Source organism: Anabrus simplex, chromosome 1 (genome assembly GCF_040414725.1).
Source record: "Anabrus simplex isolate iqAnaSimp1 chromosome 1, ASM4041472v1, whole genome shotgun sequence".
Lineage (NCBI taxonomy): Eukaryota > Metazoa > Arthropoda > Insecta > Orthoptera > Tettigoniidae > Anabrus > Anabrus simplex.
The window spans coordinates 1,622,395,724-1,622,414,445 of NC_090265.1; the positions used below are offsets into that span (position 1 = coordinate 1,622,395,724).

The window sequence follows — 18,722 nt, forward strand, 5'->3', positions numbered from 1 at the left end:
GTGGCGAAGATGGTTGGCGCAGGGACATGTGGCACGTGCGAGGGGTCCAGGCGCAGCCCGAGTGACGTCAGCACGCGAGGATCGGCGCATCCGCCGCCAAGCGGTGGCAGCCCCGCACGCCACGTCAACCGCCATTCTTCAGCATGTGCAAGACACCCTGGCTGTTCCAATATCAACCAGAACAATTTCCCGTCGATTGGTTGAAGGAGGCCTGCACTCCCGGCGTCCGCTCAGAAGACTACCATTGTCTACACAGCATAGACGTGCACGCCTGGCATGATGCCGGGCTAGAGCGACTTGGATGAGGGAATGGCGGAACGTCGTGTTCTCCGATGAGTCACGCTTCTGTTCTGTCAGTGATAGTCACCGCAGACGAGTGTGGCGTCGGCGTAGAGAAAGGTCAAATCTGGCAGTAACTGTGGAGCGCCCTACTGCTAGACAACGCGGCATCATGGTTTGGGGCGCTATTGCGTATGATTCCACGTCACCTCTAGTGCGTATTCAAGGCACGTTAAATGCCCACCACTACGTGCAGCATGTGCTGCGGCCGGTGGCACTCCCATACCTTCAGGGGCTGCCCAATGCTCTGTTTCAGCAGGATAATGCCCGCCCACACACTGCTCGCATCTCCCAACAGCCTCTACGAGGTGTACAGATGCTTCCGTGGCCAGCGTACTCTCCGGATCTCTCACCAATCGAACACGTGTGGGATCTCATTGGACGCCGTTTGCAAACTCTGCCCCAGCCTCGTACGGACGACCAACTGTGGCAAATGGTTGACAGAGAATGGAGAACCATCCCTCAGGACACCATCCGCACTCTTATTGACTCTGTACCTTGACGTGTTTCTGCGTGCATCGCTGCTCGCGGTGGTCCTACATCCTACTGAGTCGATGCCGTGCGCATTGTGTAACCTGCATATCGGTTTGAAATAAACATCAATTATTCGTCCGTGCCGTCTCTGTTTTTTCCCCAACTTTCATCCCTTTTGAACCACTCCTTCTTGGTGTTGCATTTGCTCTGTCAGTCAGTGTATATAAAGATTAATAAACTCCAAAGACATAGTTGTAACATTTATTGACTTTAAAAAAGCCTTTGACTCTGTTGATAAGGAAACCCTAGATAAAGTAATCAGGTGAATTTGGAGTTAAAACTAAACTGGCAAACCTAATTCGTGAAACACTTACAGACACTATCTCGAAAGTAAAATTTATGGGTGAAGTATCTCGACCTTTCAAAATAAATACAGGTGTCAGGCAGGGCGATGGTCTATCTCCACTCCTTTTCAATTGTGTCATGGTGAAAACTGTAAGAATTTGGAATGAAAAACTGAAAGAATCTAAAATATTGCCACTCATGCTAGGGAAGAAGAACAAAGGTGTTGCAATAAATTGCCTAGCATTTGCAGATGACTTTGCCATACTTTCAGAAAGCCTTACAGATGCAGCAATGCAAGTCAATCTCCTTGAAAAGACAGCCAACATGACAGGCTTGAGAATCTCTGCCGAGAAAACAAAATTGGTCGAATAGAAAAGGTAAAGAAATTCAAATATTTGGGTGAGACAATTCAAGAAAATGGTTTAGAAAAATCTGCTATAGAGGAGAGGATACAAAAGATGGAAAGAGCGTACGGTATAACTAAGAATACTTACAACAAAAAGTGCTTATCAAGAAAACTTAAAATAAAGCACTACAACACAGTAGTGAAACCAGAAAGCCTTTATGCCAGCGAATGTCTAACACTGAACTACAAGCTTGATAAATTAGAATATTAGAAAGAAGAATTATAAGGAAAATATTAGGTCCTCCAAGAATTGCAGAGTTTTGGAAATTAAGAAGTAACAATGAAATTTACCAGAATGTAGAAAACATATCAGGAACAATAAGAAAAAGGAGATTGCTATTTCTTGGACACATTTACAGAATGGATGACAATAGACTAACTAAACGAATCTTCAAGTACCTTTGGGAAAAGAAATCAACTACCACCTGGATTCAAGAAGTCAAGAAAGACCTGGAAAGGAACAACATACGAGAAGAAGAATTATTGGAAAGAAAGATTTTTAGGAAGAAAGTCTTACTAATGGAAGGATTCCAAGGGAGGAAGGAAAAGAAAACAGGCACAAAGTGGACTGAAGACAGGAAAAAGAAACACAGTGAAAAAATGAAAGAATACTGGAAGAAAAGGAAAGAACAAATAAGGAGGAACAATTGAAATTGTAACGTGGTCCTTAGAAGGCCGGAACGCAAGAAGAAGAAGAAAGTAACTTGTCCTAACTGACTGACTGACTGATTCATCATCGCCGAGCCGAAACTACTGGACATAGAGAAATGAAATTTTGGGGATACATTCATATTAACATGTAAGTGCTCGCTAAGGGAGGATTTTTGGATATTCCGTCACTAAGGGGGTGAAAAGGGGGGTTAGTTTTTAAAATGACAATATCCATATCTCAAAAACTTAAAGGTTTAGAGTAATAAAAATTGGTATTTGATTTCTCCTTTAAAAATAAAGAAACACGTATTTTTTTGTTTTCGGAAAATCCGATGAAGGGGTGAAAAGTGGGGGGGGGGAGTGTTGAACACCTTTTATGTGGAGACTTATATCTCAAAAACTGAAGATGTTATATTCATAAAAATTTAAATTTGGAACCTCCTTTAAAAATAAAGAAACACATATTTTTTGTTTTTGGAAAATCCAAATAATGGGGGTGAAAAGGGGGGGGGGTGAATTTTTAAAATGAGTGTATCTATATCTCAAAACTGTAAAAGTTTTCAAACGTAGAAATTGGTATTTAGTACCTCCTTTCAAAATAAAGAAACACGTATTTTTTGTTTTCGGAAAATCCCAATAGGAGGGGCAAAAAGGAGTGAAGAATGGGTTGAATGCCTTTAATGAGGATACTTATATCTCAGAAACTGAAGATATTACAGACCTGAAAGAAGGTATTTGGGATCTCCTTTAAAAATAAAGAAACATGTACTTTTTGTTTTTGGAAAATCCAAATATTGGAGGGTTGAAAGGGGGGTGAATTTTTAAAATGAGTTAATCTATATCCCAAAACTTTCAAAATCTACAGATGTAAAAATTGGTACTTAGAATCTACTTTCAAAATAAAGAAACACACATTTTGTTTTCGGAAAATCCCAATAGGAGGGTTGAAAGGGGGTGAAAAATGGTTGAATGCCTTTAATAAGGATCCTTATATCTCAGAAACTGAAGATGTTACAGACCTGAAAATCGGTATTTGGGATCTCTTTTATAAATAAAGAAACATGTATTTTTTGTTTTTAGGAAATCCAAACAGTGGGGGGTTGAAAGGGGGGTGAATTTTTAAAATGAATGTATCTATATCTCAAAACTGTAAAAGTTTACAGATGTAAAATTTGGTATTTAGAATCTCCTTTCAAAATAAAGAAACACGTAACTTTGTTTTTTTGGAAAATCCCATGAAGGGGGTGAAAAGTGGGGGGGAAATGGGTTGAACACCTTTCATGAGGAGACTTATATCTCAAAAACTGAAGTCATGAAAATTTAAATTTGTAACCTCCTTTAAAAATAAAGGAAAACATACTTTTTTAGAAAATCCAAATAATGGGGGAGGGTGTGAAAATTGGGGTGAATTTTTAAAACGAGTGTATCTCTATCTGGAAACTGTAAAAGTTTACAGACGTAAAAATTGGTACTTAGAATCACTTTTCAAAATAAAGAAATACTTATTTTTTTGTTTTTGGAAAATCCCAATAGAAGGGTTGAAAAGGAGTGAAAAATGGGTTGAATGCCTTTAATGAGGATACTTATATCTCAGAAACTGAAGATATTAACAGACCAGATAGTTAGTATATGGAAACTCCTTTTAAAATACAGAAACATTTACTTTTTTTGTTTTTGGAAAATTTAATTAATGGGGGTTAAACAGGAGTGACAAATTGGGGTGATTTTTTAGAAAGACTATATCTATAGTATATCTCAGAAATGTAAAATGTTACATACATAAAAACTGGTATTTAGAATCTCCTGTTGAAGTAAAGAAACAGGTATTCTCAGAAAATCCAATGAAGGGAGGGGGTGAAAATAGAAAAATTAATTGAATTAATTGTATGAGGATACTTACATCTAATAAAAACTAAAGTTGTTACAGATGTGAAAATTGGTATTTAGATCTTTTTTAAAAATAAAACGACGCGTTTTAGGGGGGGGGGAGCGGAATCATCTTTGGGGGCGGGTGTGAAAAGGAGTTGAATTCGTTTCATGAGGACACATATCTCAAAAACTGAAGATAATCGGTATTTAGAAGATCCTTTACAATTGAAGATGAAAACCTACAACCTGTTTTCCAGTCATTGGCGGGGCAGGGATGTAATGAATGAAACTTATATAGGCTGTTATCACAATGGGGTCACCACTCCCAAGGTGATTTATTAATGAGTGATAAATGATATGAAATGATAATGGAGAGTGTTGCTGGAATGAAAGATGACAGGGAAAACAGGAGTACCCGGAGAAAAACCTGTCCCACCTCCGCTTTGTCCAGCACAAATCTCACATGGAGTCACCAGGATTTGAACCACGGTATCCAGCGGTGAGGGGCCGACGCGCTTTGAGCCAAGGTGGCTCTATCCTTTACTATTAAAGAAACAAATATTTTTTCCTGGAAAATTCAAAATTCACTTAAGGGAGGGAGTGTGAAAAGTGAAAAAAGTGAATTATTTTTATGGGAATACTTATATCTCAAAACTGAAGTAAACACACGTGAACATTGGTATTTGGAATCTCCTTTAAACATAAAGAAACACGCCTTCTTTTTTTTTGGGGGGGGGGGTAAGTCAACTTAACCGCGATGGGGTGAAAACGGAGGTGGGACCAATTGCTTTTACTGTTCCTAATATACTTATAAGGAGCCTCCGTGGCTCAGGCAGCAGCGCGCTGGCCTCTCACCGCTGGGTTTCATGGTTCAAATCCCGTTCACTCCATGTGAGATTTGTGCTGGACAAAGCGGAGGCGGGACAGGTTTTTCTCCGGGTACTCCGGTTTTCCCCCTTATCATTCATTCCAGCAACACTCTCCAACATCATTTAATTTCATTTGTCATTCATTAATCATTGCCCCAGAGGAGTGCGACGGGCTTCGGCAGCCGGCACAATTCCTATCCTCGCCACTAACTGGGGGCTTATTCATTCCATTCCTGACCCGGTTGAATGACTGGAAACAGGCTGTGGATTTTCAATGTACTTATTCTGATCATAAACCGATCATTTTTTATCTTTCCTGGGTTCGTTTTCAAGAGCTATCTTTTCCTTCTTAGAGTAAAGTAGATTCTTCTGGCATATAAATAAAAATTGAAACACATTTGAAATAAACGACAGGAATGAGATTGACCGTGCAATTGTTCACCTCATAATAAGGTCAATAATGCACGGAAGTGTGTCATTCGTATCGCCAAAAGTCCTGCGCACTTGCCTACGGGCGACAATGGTGCTGGTCATACTGCCATCATTGACAATGGCAGCAGATGTAATTTACCGCCAAGTAGCGGTCTTGCATCTTGCTGTGGAGTCCAGAACAACAACAACAACAATAATAATAATAATAATAATAATAATAATAATAATAATAATGTGCGGACCGCGCTGGAAACGGGTCCTGAACGGGTAATGACTACGATTGCAGTCATGCCAAGGCACCCAAGACGACACCACGCCGGATCTCCTCAAGGATATGATCCATATTAAAAAAGCTTATAGGAAAAGATGGCAAAGATTTAGGGACCCAACTGACCGGGTGGAATACCTGGACCTAGCCCAGGAAGTACGAAATCGATTGCTGGAAAGAAAGATTGAAAAATGGGAGGAAACTTGCCGTAATCTATTAGAAAAAGAGTCAGATTGCGAACTTTGGCGGATTCTCTTAAAAAACCACTCAGATCGCGAATTTCGGCGGATTAAGTATAAAACAATAAGCATTCAATTATAAATTTCATTATAATGCCGTAGCGAGGTAATGGGGCCTTTTGGATATAGGGGAAGAAATGCTGAAGGCGAGAATTCCTAAGATTTCTGTGCCAGAAATAACATGATAATAAAAAACACCTTCTTCAAGAAACAAGACAGTCATAAAATAACCAGATACAGCTGGGATGGAAGAACTAAAACAGTCATTAATTATGTAATAACAGATAGAAAAAGTGGAGAAGGTGTGAGAGATGTAAAAGTTATTCCCAGTGAATGTTTAGACAGTGATCACAGGCTACTAATAGCTGACTTGAACTATAAGGTTGTGCGAGCACCAAGTACACAGAAAATACCAAGAATAAAAGATTGGAAATTGAAAGATGAGGCAAATAAAAAAGCTTTTCAAGAGCTAGTAATGGAAAAGGTACTGAAGAATGAAACACAAAGTGCACAGGAGGAATGGAACCTATTCAAAACAACACTAGTGAGTTGTGCAGCAGAAGTATGTGGCAAAACAAGAGGAGGAGGAAAGAAGAAAGAGACCAGTTGGTGGAGTGAAAAAGTAAGAGAAGCTATTAAAGACAGAAATATGGCAAAGAAACATAAAGATGTTGAGAAGCAAAAACAAATGCAAGGTATCTTACCACAACATAACCAAAAAATAACCGAACTCAAACAAATAGACTATAATCTATTAGCTAGTCTATTAGCTAATCTATTAGATAGAGATAAGAAATTAGTGAAGAGAAATTGTGAAGGAAGAGAAAGAGAAGAGTTGGGAGATGTTCACAAAAAAACTAGAGGAGGACTCAAAATGGAATCGAAAGATCTTATATGGAATATTGAAGAGCGGGAGATCAGACAAAGAGGATATTAAAGCAATTGAAACACAGGATGGAATCCTAATCCAGAATACAGAAAACATCAGAGAAGAAATGGGAAACTATTTCGACAAGTTGTTAAATGGCAATGAAGAAGAGGAGCACGGAAAACAATGAACCTATCAACATGCAGAAGAAGAAAGACCAATTATGTGGTCAGAAACAGAAAATGCCCTGAAGCTTATGAAAGGAAGAAAGTCACCAAGAGTAGATGGATTATCTGCAGATATAATCAAAGCAGCAGGCATACAAGGTCTTCAGTGGCTACATCGAACACTAGGAGTAATCTGGAGAGAAAATAAGATACCAGATGAATGGAAAAAAGACTGATCATACCTGTATTCATGAAAGGAAGCAGAAGAAAGTGTACAAACTACAGAGGAATTATTCTGCTACCACACTGCCTCAAGATATTCGAAAAGATCATAGCAAAGAGATTAAGAACAAGGACAGAACGTCAGTCTGAAGAACAACACTGCTTCAGAGGCAACAGAGGAATAATAGACCTAATTTTTGCCGTTAGACAACGAATGGAAAATTACTGGGAAAAAGGGAAAGATCTGATAGTAGTGTTCTTAGATAAAGAAAAAGCCTATGACAGTGTTCCAAGGAGCAAAATATGGGAATGTCTGCATAAACTAGAGGCTCCATGTTCTCTAATTCGTAAGATTCAATTGCTATATGAAAACTGTGAAAGTATTGTACAAATAGGGAATGGTAGATCTGAATGGTTCCAAACAAAGAGAGGTGTACAACAAGGCAGTGCACTATCTCCACTATTTTTCCTTGCAATCATGGATGTAATTATTAAGGAAATTAAAGCTGCAGAACCTGGAGATTTGAATGCATTAGTGTTTGTAGATGTTGCCATTTGGGGATAAACGGAGCAAAAAGTCCAAAGGAAATTAGATTGCTGGGTCAACAAATTTAAAGAATATAAATTAACTGTGAGTAAGAAGAAAACAGTAACAATGAAATTGAGTAGAACACCCAGAGAATGTGACCTCAAACTTCATGGAGAGAGAATTGAATGTGTAGAAAACTTCAGTTATCTTGGAAGTATTGTATGGAACCAGGGGAGTGCTAAATTGGAAATCCAGAACAGAGTGAAAAAAAGGTTAAAAGCTCTTCTATCAGGTACAAAATCTAGTGTGGGACAAAGCAGTTCCCGTAAAAGCCAAACAAACAATGTTCAAATCTCACCTTCTGCCAACCATGACATATGGGTTGGAAACCTGTGTGTTAGTGAAAAGAGACATCAGGAAACTGCAAGCATGTGAAATGAAATTTTTATGATCTGCTACGCAAAAATCAAGAAGAGACAAATAAAAATGAGTACATCAGAAATGACATGCAAGTGACCTGTACGATGGAAGAGTCTACGCATTGCACGGCTGAAATGGTTTGGGCATGTGCAAAGGATGGAAGAGACTAGAACAAATACTTTAACACACCAATACCGGACAGCTCTATCTTAACAGCATTGAGTGGAGTGCGAACAGCGATGGTGGTGACATCTAGCGTGTTGGTGTGAACTGCATACTTGTATATGCTACAGTAAAGAGGAATGCACTACACTCATTGGAAATATTTTTGTTAAAATAAATGAATAATCACAATAATTAAGAATGAAATTTTAAAATATGAAATGCCTCCTTCATAAACCTCCAAACGAGCATCATGTTAGCCATGCCTTTCGCTATGTCTTAAGCAGAATTTGTTTGAGGATCCACCCAGCCTCTGGGGGAAATATTTAACAACTACACTCTCCTCTTCTTTCTAGCCTTTTCTCAATAATTACCTAGCGCAGCACTTCATATGGACTTTGCCTAGTTTTCCGGCTGGATGCCTTTCTTAACAGCAATTGTATGTGAAGGGATATATACCGTACTCACTATTGCGTGTATCTGTGATTGTTTTTCGTATGATATGTCGTATATACTTGAAGATGCGTGTGAATACGAACACAAACCCGTAGCCCCCAATCTACAGGAATTAACACACGGGATTAAAATCTTCGACTCAGCCGGGAATCATACCAGGGCCCTCTGAACCGAAGGCCAATACGCTGACCATTCCGTGGTGGTGATTATTTTAAGAGGAAGTACAACTGGCCAGCCATCCTCTATCAACACTAATCAGAAGGGAAATGAAAGAGGCCCAACACTCTGAAGAATGAAGGTATCATAAAGGGGGGGGGGCACGAAGCGCTAACAATTCAGCCAAAGTGCCAGAAGGGACAGATAACTTAACATCCATGATTTATTAAGATCTGGGGAAAGAGAAGCTGTAATTAAGGAGCAGGAGTTTTAGTCCATTATTTTGACTTCTTTTCGGTACGGCCGATCTTCAAATAAAAAAAATTAATAAATAAATAAATAAATAAATAAATAAATCAATCAATCAATCACTACTGATCTGCATTTAGGGCAGTCGCCCAGGTGGCAGATTCCCTATCTGTTGTTTTCCACGTCTGTAACCTTCTGTTTTGAGATATGTTTCTCCAGGAAAAGGATTCAATTTTTTTACTTCCTTTCAAACTCCACTCAAGTGAATTTTCCAAAAACAAACAGTACCCGTTTCTTTAAAAGAGCTTCCAAATACCAATTATCACGACTGTAACATCTTCAGTTTTTGAGATATATCCTGGTAAAAGGAATTCATCTCCTTTTTCATCCCCCCTACCCCCAAATGTGTGTTTCTTTATTAAAAAAGATTCCAAATACTAGTTCTCACGTTTGTAACATGTTTAGATTTTTTGTAATAATATTTATGTTTCTTCACTTTTACATGAAATTCCATATACCAGTTTTCAAATCTGTAATATGTTATGTGTCTGAGATAATTTGCAGATATAGTTTTTTTTAAATTCACCTTGTTTGTCACTCCTGTTCACCCCCTATTCATCGGATTATACACATTCTCATTCAAATAATTCAACTATTTTTTTAATTCTTTCACAAAAACCAAAGAATACGTGTTTACTTATTTTTAAAGGAGATTCCAAATACCAATTTTCACGTCTGCAACATGTTAAGTTTTTGAGATATAGCCTACTGTAGATATGCTGATTTTAAAAATTCACCCCGTTTTTCGGTTTCCCTTAAGTGGATTTTCCGAAAATAATATTTATGTTTCTTCACTTTTACATGAAATTCCATATACCAGTTTTCAAATCTGTAATATGTTATGTGTCTGAGATAATTTGCAGATATAGTTTTTTTTTAATTCACCTTGTTTGTCACTCCTGTTCACCCCCTATTCATCGGATTATCCAAAAATACAAAAGGACGTTTCTTTATTTTCAACGGAGATTCCAAATACCAATTTTTCATGTCTGTAACATCTTCAGTTTTTGAGATATGTCTCCTCATAAAAGATGTTCAACCACTTTTCCCCCCTTTTACAGCCCTCTTAATGGGATTTTCCAAAAACAAAAAATATGTGTTTCTTTATTTTTAAAGGAGATTCAAAATACCAATTTTTACGTCTGTAAACTTTTAAGTTTATGAGATATAGATATCCTCATTTTTAAAATTCACCCTTCATCCTCCCTTAGTGAGCACCTACACCCTAATATAAATGTATCCCCAAAATTGAATTTCTTTATGTCCAGTAGTTTTGGCTCGGCGATGATGAATCAGTCAGTCAGTCAGTCAGTCAGTCAGTCAGTCAGTCAGTCAGTCAGTCAGTCAGGACATGTTATTTGATATATATAGATTTATTCTACTCGAATGTGCTTGAAAACGCTCAAATGAGACTCCCTACACCGTTTGTCACTGATCTACATTTCTAGGGTCTCTCACCCAGGTGGCACAGTTCCTATCAATTGTTTACATAGTTGTTTCTTAAATAACTACACAGAAATTGTTGGAAATTCATCGAACACCTCCCTTGGTAAATTATTCCAGTCTCTAATTCCTTTTCCTATAAACAAATATTTGCCCCAATCCCCTTCAGTTCCAACTTTATCTTCATACTATGATCTTTCCTACTTTTAGAAACTCCATTCAAGCTTATTCGTCTATTAATATGCCATCTCTCCACTGACAGCTCCTCTCTTTATTCCCAAGTCTTCCCAGCCCAAAGATTGTAACATTTTCGTAAGGATACTCCTTTGTCGGAAATCACCCAGAACTAGTCATGCTGCTTTCCTTTGGATGTTCTCCAGTTCTCTGATCAAGTAATCCTGGTAAGGGTCCCATACACTGGAATCATACTCTAAAGGGGGTTTTACAAGCGACTTAACATACTTAATAAAGTCCATATAACCATATGAAGAGGTTTGTGCCTTTAACGACAATTCCCTTCATGTGATTACCCTAATGAATTGTGCCCCGGTCACTGAAATCCATCAGAGTAAAAGGTAACAAAACCGAGCAAGCTGGCCGTGCGATTAGGGTCACATAGATGTGAATTTGCTTTCGAGATATGGTGGGTTCTATTCCCACCGCCAGTAGCCCTGAACATGGGTTTCCATGATTTGCCATTTTCACAGCAGGCAAATGTCAGGGCTGTATCTGAATTAAGGCAACGGTCACTTCCTTCCTTATCTTAGCCTCTTCCCATCCTTGCGTCGCCGAAACCCTTCAATGTGTTAGTGCAACGTTAAAGCAATAGCAAAAAAAATTAAAAATAAGTCAAAGAGAATAAAGGTAACGGATGCCATGATTTTCTTTTAAATTTCGTTTGGCTATTTCTAGCCGAGTGCAGCCCTTGTAAGAGCGATGAGGGTGGGCGGCATCTGCCATATGCAGGTAACTGCGTGTTATTGTGGTGGAAGGTAGTGTTATGTGTGGTGTGTGAGTTGCAGGGATGTTGGAGACAGCACAAACACCCAGCCCGGGAGCCACAGGAATTAACCAATGAAGGTTAAAATCCCCGACCCGGCCGGAAATCGAACCCGGGACCCTCCAAACCGAAGGCCAGTATGCCGACCATTCAGCCAACAAGTCAGACAACGGATGCCATGGAAAAATAGCAATTGATACCACGAGCATAGATGAGGAGTGATGAATTCCTCTGAGGATATGCCTCTATACCTATATGAGGGTTTTCATCTGCGCAATACACAGTGTTATGTCTATTCACTGTCCGGTCAAATGGAAACACCTGATCGCTGAACAGAATAACAGGTTTCACTGGTGTTAACGCCTTTCTTCAAAACCACTCAAAGACTTCTCTATCAGAGTCTTCACCGATGAGTTTCTGCACAAATTGCATGCATGCGTTCATCACTATGACATCGTGACGCTGAGTAAAATATCCACAGTCTGTTTCCAGTTATTCGACTGGGTCAGGAATGGAATGAATGAAGCCCCATCTAGCGGCGACGACAGGAATCGTGCCGGCTGCCGAAGCCTGTCGCACTCCTCAGGGGCAATGATTACTGACTGACGGATGAAAAGAAATGACAATAACTCTGCAAACAATACTGCTTGAAAGTAGTTATAAATACTTCAGAATTACTCATGTTAAAGATGCATTTTGGTATTTGAAGGTGGTGGTGATTGTTTTAAGAGGAAGCACAACTAGGCAACCGTCCTCAATATAACACTAATCAGAGAGAAAAATGGAAGGGGTCCGACACTTCAAAAAATGAAGGTATCGGCCAAAGGAAGACAAGGGCCACGAAGGGCATGAAAATGAAAGACTCCCTAGGCCTCCATACGTAATACCGTTGGGGTCAGAAAAGAACAAGAGTTAACCAAGGGAGGTCAGATAGGATAGATGAAAGTGAGGAGCCTGGCACAAGTAAGTGGAGGCAATGCCAGGACTCAGCTAAGGGCCCCGTGGTCGCCAACCCACGCTCCGAAGTTCGGAGCCCATGGGGTCCCTTTTAGTCGCCTCTTACAACAGGCAGGGGATACCGTGGGTGTTATTCTGCCGCCCCCACCCACAGGAGGTTTGGTATTTGAAGGAGCTCAAATACGCCACCTTCGTGTCGGCTGACTTAAATGGCACGTAAACGAACCCCTGCGGGACAACATTCCGGCACCTCGACGTTTCCGAACACCGTAAAAGTAGCCAGTGGGGCGTAAACCATTATTATTATTATTATTATTATTATTATTATTATTTCCGGTTCAACAGCTAAATGGTTAGCGTGCTGGCCTTTGGTTCAAGGGGTCCTGGGTTCGATCCCAGCCGGCTCGGGGAATTTAACCTTCATTAGTTAACTCGGATGGCTCGGGGAAGTTGTGTCCCAAACTCTATAGCGGACCTCGCCTCACGCTGCTATCTCGCTTTTGCTATACTTTGAATTTTCTATTTTACCTCTGAAGACAGAAATACATAATATATATATAACACATACTGGGGTTACGTGAGTGAACTATGATGTTCCTGACAAGGAAGAAATGTTGAGAATTTCCTAAAGTCTCTTTCACAAATTATTACATGAAGAATTACCATACACACGTATTAAATTAGTTGGACTGGTGCTCAAGTCTATGCCAATAATACACTGAAATAATTTTCTTACAACGGGCTGAGTGGCTCAGACGGTTGATGTGATGGCCTTCTAATCCAAATTTGGCAGGTTCGATCCTGGCTCAGTCCGGTGGTATTTGAAGGTGCTCAAATGCGTCAGCCTCGTGTACGCAGATTTACTGGCATGTAACAGAATGCCTGCAGGACTATATTCCGGCACCTCGGCATCTCCAAAAACCGTAAAAGTAGTTAGTGGGAAGTAAAGATTATTATTATTATTATTATGGTTGTTATTATTATTATTATTATTATTATTTTCTTGCAGTAAAAACAAAGGTGACTGGATTCAAAACTCATGGCCTTCAATTTCCAATTTCAAGACTACCACAATAATCATTACGCTACAGGCCCACAAGTTTTCGATTGTGAAATTTATGGTACTGTTTAACAATGTAGACCCTCAAGTTTGAGTATACTAGAGTTCCATATTTGTTAGTATTATTGGTTTTACGTCCCACTAACATTTCAGTAGAGTATTTGATTGATTTTCTTAATATAAGTGGCATAGAATGTAACCTCAACACAGATGTGAGGTGATTACTTCTTTTAATTCTTGCAGTCCTTATCAGTTCCCACGCCCATTATCTTGCTGGGTAATTAGTTCAGCGCATAACACTTTTCTTGGAATATAACTGCAATGTAAGATTATTTAGTGACAAACACTAATACATTATAAACAACACGGCAGTGCGCCAAGAATCATACAGATGGCAATATGTTATTGAAGAGTTGGTCACACCAAGCCATGTAGGTAGCAGCACTATCGACTTTCTCGCTGAAAACAGCAAGCTGTACGGTATTGTCATATTAAAGTATTTGACTAGAATCCTCAGGCAATACTTGGAAATGGCAGTACCTGGAAGGAGGCCTGTTGGACGTCCCAGAAGAAGGTGGCTGGACCAAATAAATGCAGACCTTATCGAGAAAGGAACAAAACTGCAGGATGTGAAAGGAGAGGAACTCTATAATGACAGGAACCGATGGAGGCATATTGTCCACGAAAGTCCTACTCGGCTCACTGGAAGGATACCCAGATTAAATTCTATCCTGTCTATCATACTTAAACAAAGAAAAAGAATGAACAGTTAAATAACAATATAATAAAGAATTAAAAAACCAAAGGATGATTTCTGGGTGATTTCCAACAAAAGAGTAGCATTACAAAAATGTTGCAATGTTTGGGTTGGGAAGAATTGAGAGAAAGAAGAAGAGCTGCTCGACTAAGTGGTATGTTCTGAGCTGTCAGCGGAGAGATGGCGTGGAATGACATTAGCAGACGAAAAAGTTTGAATGGCGTTTATAAAGGTAGGAAAGATCACAATATGAAGATAAAGTTGGAATTCAAGAGGACAAACTGGGGCAAATATTCATTAATAGAAGGGGAGTCAGGGATTGGAATAACTTACCAAGGGAGATGTTCAATAAATTTCCAATTTCTTTGAAATCATTTAGGAAAAGGCTAGGAAAGCAACAGATAGGGAATCTGCCACCTGGGCGACTGCCCTAAATGCAGATCAGTATTGATTGAAGGAACAAGGTAACCTTATCACAAGATAATAGACCGCATTTAATTATGCATCAATATTTATTTATTTATTTATTTGACAAGTCAGTGACATCAGAAAATCAGGAAGTTTTTGTGTTTAATTAACTTAGTCTAACGGTCCTTTAGCATGTATGATTATAAAATTGTTCCTTTGGTTTTTTAATTCTTTATTATATTGTTATTTAACTGTTAATTCTTTTTCTCTGTATAAGTACGATAGACAGGATATAATTTAATAGCATTTACAGCCCCTCCAGATGGAGAATTCACCAGCCACCACTGTCACAGTGATACATTTATAATAATAGTGAATAATAACTTTTCAAGAATATCAACAATAGCAGCAGAAACAACAATTTTAACAGTACTGGCAATATACCTGACCCCGTACGGAAACGGGACAAGGGTTGGACTTACCTACCGTTGCCGGATTTCAGGTAACAGATCTGGTAACCTTATCACAAGATAATAGACCCCATTTAATTGTGCATCAATATTTATTTATTACCACTGTCTGCTAATAATACATAAGCCAGGCAGTAAGAAGCATAAGAGGTGCATGTTGCCACACAATGAATATCATATCTACAACAACTTAGGTCTTGTTTTTGACTTTTCTTTAGATCAATATAGTGATACACTTTAAAAGTATATCCTTACCAAAACACCTACCCCCACCCTGACATGGGTGTTAACCACTGTGCCCCTTAAAACAACAATCACCACCTACAATTCTATGCTTCTTCTTCTTCTACTGCTTTTCCCACATTGTAGGGTCGCAGGTGCGAACTGTGTCGCACATGTGGATTTGGCTCTGTTTAACGGCCGGATTCCCTTCCTGACGCCAACCCTATATGGAGGGATGTATTTAATAATTACTATTGTGTGATTCTGTGGCACCATCTAAAATTCTACTGGCAACTATCAAACCCATAAACTTGGTATTAATTCTTCTTCTCATTTTCTTCCTGGCCTTTTCTGAATTACTTAGGGTGGACACTTAGTGTTGATTTAGCCTAGTTTTCCAGTTGGATGCCTTTCCTTACACCAATCCCAAGTAGGAGGAGGTATTCACTATTGTGTATTTGTGTGGTGGTATGTCGTGTGACGTGTTGTATGTAAACAAAGATATATATTAAGATGAACATAAACACACCACCCTCGAGCTAGAGGAAGTAACCAAATGTGTTTAAAATCTTCAACTCGACCAGGAATTTAATCCAGGGGCCCTATGAACTGAAGGTCAATACCATATGCTGATTATTCAGCCAAGGAGCCAAACAAAATTTTAAATTCATTACATCAGAAAAATCAGCCAACCACTTACATGGTTCTCTGCATTACTTGATACAGCCCTTAAATTTGTAGGTATCAGTTGGAAAGATCAGGAAGACTCTTGCTTTATCATACATTCTTCTTACAACAATATAGGGTGTATTACAGTATATGATACTGTCCATGGAAGCTACTGGGTTAGCAAGTGATGATAACCACGCACATCAGTCCAGAACATGAAAATGATGGACATTCTAAAAGAAAAAAGAACATTATATTAATATCCTAAGCAACATGCATCAATATTACACACAAAAGCAAATATAATATTAAAAACAATAGCCTACATTGAGTTTTGTATTCTGTCGCGATTGATCTCGGGGAGTTTCAATATCCAGTTCTTGGTTCTTTACTATCTGCTCCTCTTGGTCCTGTACCGTTTATGCTTTTCGTCTAACTCTTAAGATGTATATTCTAGGTTAATGGTTGAACCGTAGTAGAGATTGATTATAGGCTATGGCTTAAAATCACATCTTCATACACCGACTAAAAATTCTCTACAAGCTTCAGTTCGTAAAAAATATAATCTACTGAAGTAAGTTAACACCACCGCTGTATAAAGATACTCAATATAATATTAGTCCATCTTTCAGGCAATGAAATGAAGTGGCATCTGATTGAAGGGCGAACAGGATTTTTTGGATCTCATTACGGCTATAATTAAACATTCGTACTCCTGTACTTAAGGTGGTACAAATTAAGTATTAAATGAACCATACTTTAGACTTGATAGGTGTTCGATAGGACTGCATTCCGTGCGCTTTGTTTGACAACACTGCCATTCTTATTCATAGCAACCTTTGACAGCGCAAAGTGATAGGACGTTCAGGTTCTAAACTGTGGAGTTCTTAAAGGACTTCCGCATAGAACACTCTGCCCAGTATTTTGTGAGACTGTCGGACAGAATAAAACCCTATATAAGCATGGAAATAGTAATTGCACATCACAACAACAAATACAGTGCTATTGCGATTTTCAAACACAATTGAAGAGAATAGACTTACTAATAATAAACAAAATTAATTAAAATAATTATTTATGTCATTTATTTTGTCACCGCCCCCAATAAATTATGTCTTCTAAATCACAATTTTCTTCAACCTTTCTGTAGCCTTGTTTAGAAACTTCGCCACCTTACTCTCCTTGGACATGGCAATGGGCCAAGGGACTTCTTCTTCTTCTTCTTCTTCTTCTTCTTGTATGTTGTTGGGCTTAGTTTTAACTCTGTACCCAATAACCACACCGTTTGTTAAAGCACTTATTTGTGTTGAAAGAATATTAGTAAGTTCTAGGTTGGTAATCCTGGGTAATGCAAGGTTTGGAAGTTGTTTTGCGTGGTTGAGGAAGAATCAGAGGAGTAGGCTTGTGCTGGTAAAGAATGATTAAATTATTAATTGGACCCTATGTTAGATTGTAAGGAAAAGATAATATTCGCCGATATGTGATATCCATGATAGATATGGAATTTCTTCTATTATCGGTGAGCTGATTTGTACTGTTGTTAACATGTGTAGTTTAAAGGAATAGTCAGGTTATGTAATGTAAGTGTGAGAACGTTAGTGACAAGTGTAGGCTACTAAGGGTGACTTATAAGGCGATTTTACATTCATCAAGGAAATTAGTGAGCATATTTACTAATGGTTCCGTAGGAGCATGAATAAGACAAGCGACACTAGTTGGTAGAGGAACGTTATGATTTATTAGTGCTTGAAAAAACTTTTTCCTTTGGTTAGAATAGTTACAACATTGGAATATTATGTGATGAATCGTACCACTTGCTTGCTGACAGGTGCAAATATCTGTGTCACTGATATGAAATTTATACTTATATTCAGGTGTAAGCGCATGATTGAATCGTAAACGGATTAGTGTAGTTATATGTCTTCTAGAGTAAGTGCCCATAGTGAACCAGGGGGTTCTTTGCAGTTCCGGTTGTAGTTGATAATAAGCTTTACCCTTCGTTTTTGCGGAATTTTTCCTTAGAGAAGACCATTTTTGAAGTACGTTCTGTTTGATAGTAGGTGAATAATCCGTGTGTGGAATGGCGAGGTAATAGGGAAGTCCTTGTCCTTCAGCTGCAGCTTTAGCTAAACGATCAACCTGAACATTACCTGGTATGCTGCAATGACTTGGTATCCAAATTAATATTATATCATGCTGAGTTACGGAAAGGTTGTATAACAATTTACGGATGTTCCATATATACCAACTAGAAGATTCCTGCGGGGTTTTGATACTTTGAAGTAAAGGGACTTCGAATAGCGAGAATTACACGAAGGTCGAATATCCTGTTTTAAAAACATACACGAGAAACTTCGATCTGTCTATTCTATCCTCTTTGATCTGTACCTAATTACTCCCGCAATGATCGTTAAAAAAACATGTTCAAATGATGAACTGAACGATTTAGATCCAGCGCTGACTACTTAAAAGAGGAAGAGGCGTCCCTGCAACACAAATAGCATTTCAAAGCCCAGCAAAAATCTCGGTCCAATATCAGCACAGAGAACGGTTTG

The 18,722-nt window shown here is 38.8% G+C and overlaps 1 protein-coding gene across 10 annotated transcripts in view; it reads right to left on the minus strand.

The window, feature by feature from the left end:
• LOC136858607 (transcription factor Clamp) overlaps nucleotides 1-17,360 on the minus strand; it is a 129,241-nt gene extending 111,881 nt beyond the window's left edge. For 6 of the 10 annotated variants that reach the window (XM_067138295.2, XM_067138294.2, XM_067138293.2 and 3 more), the window contains exons 1-3: nucleotides 17,211-17,339; nucleotides 16,494-17,099; nucleotides 16,199-16,400 (exon numbers count right to left, since the gene is read on the minus strand). The gene's annotated coding sequence lies outside the window, so the exon portion shown is untranslated. Of the gene's footprint in view, nucleotides 1-16,198; nucleotides 16,401-16,493; nucleotides 17,100-17,210 lie in introns of all 10 variants that reach the window. The other 4 variants (XM_068225636.1, XM_068225635.1, XM_067138288.2 and 1 more) reach the window with 4 other exon arrangements.
• Between the last annotated feature and the right edge of the window lie 1,362 nt (nucleotides 17,361-18,722).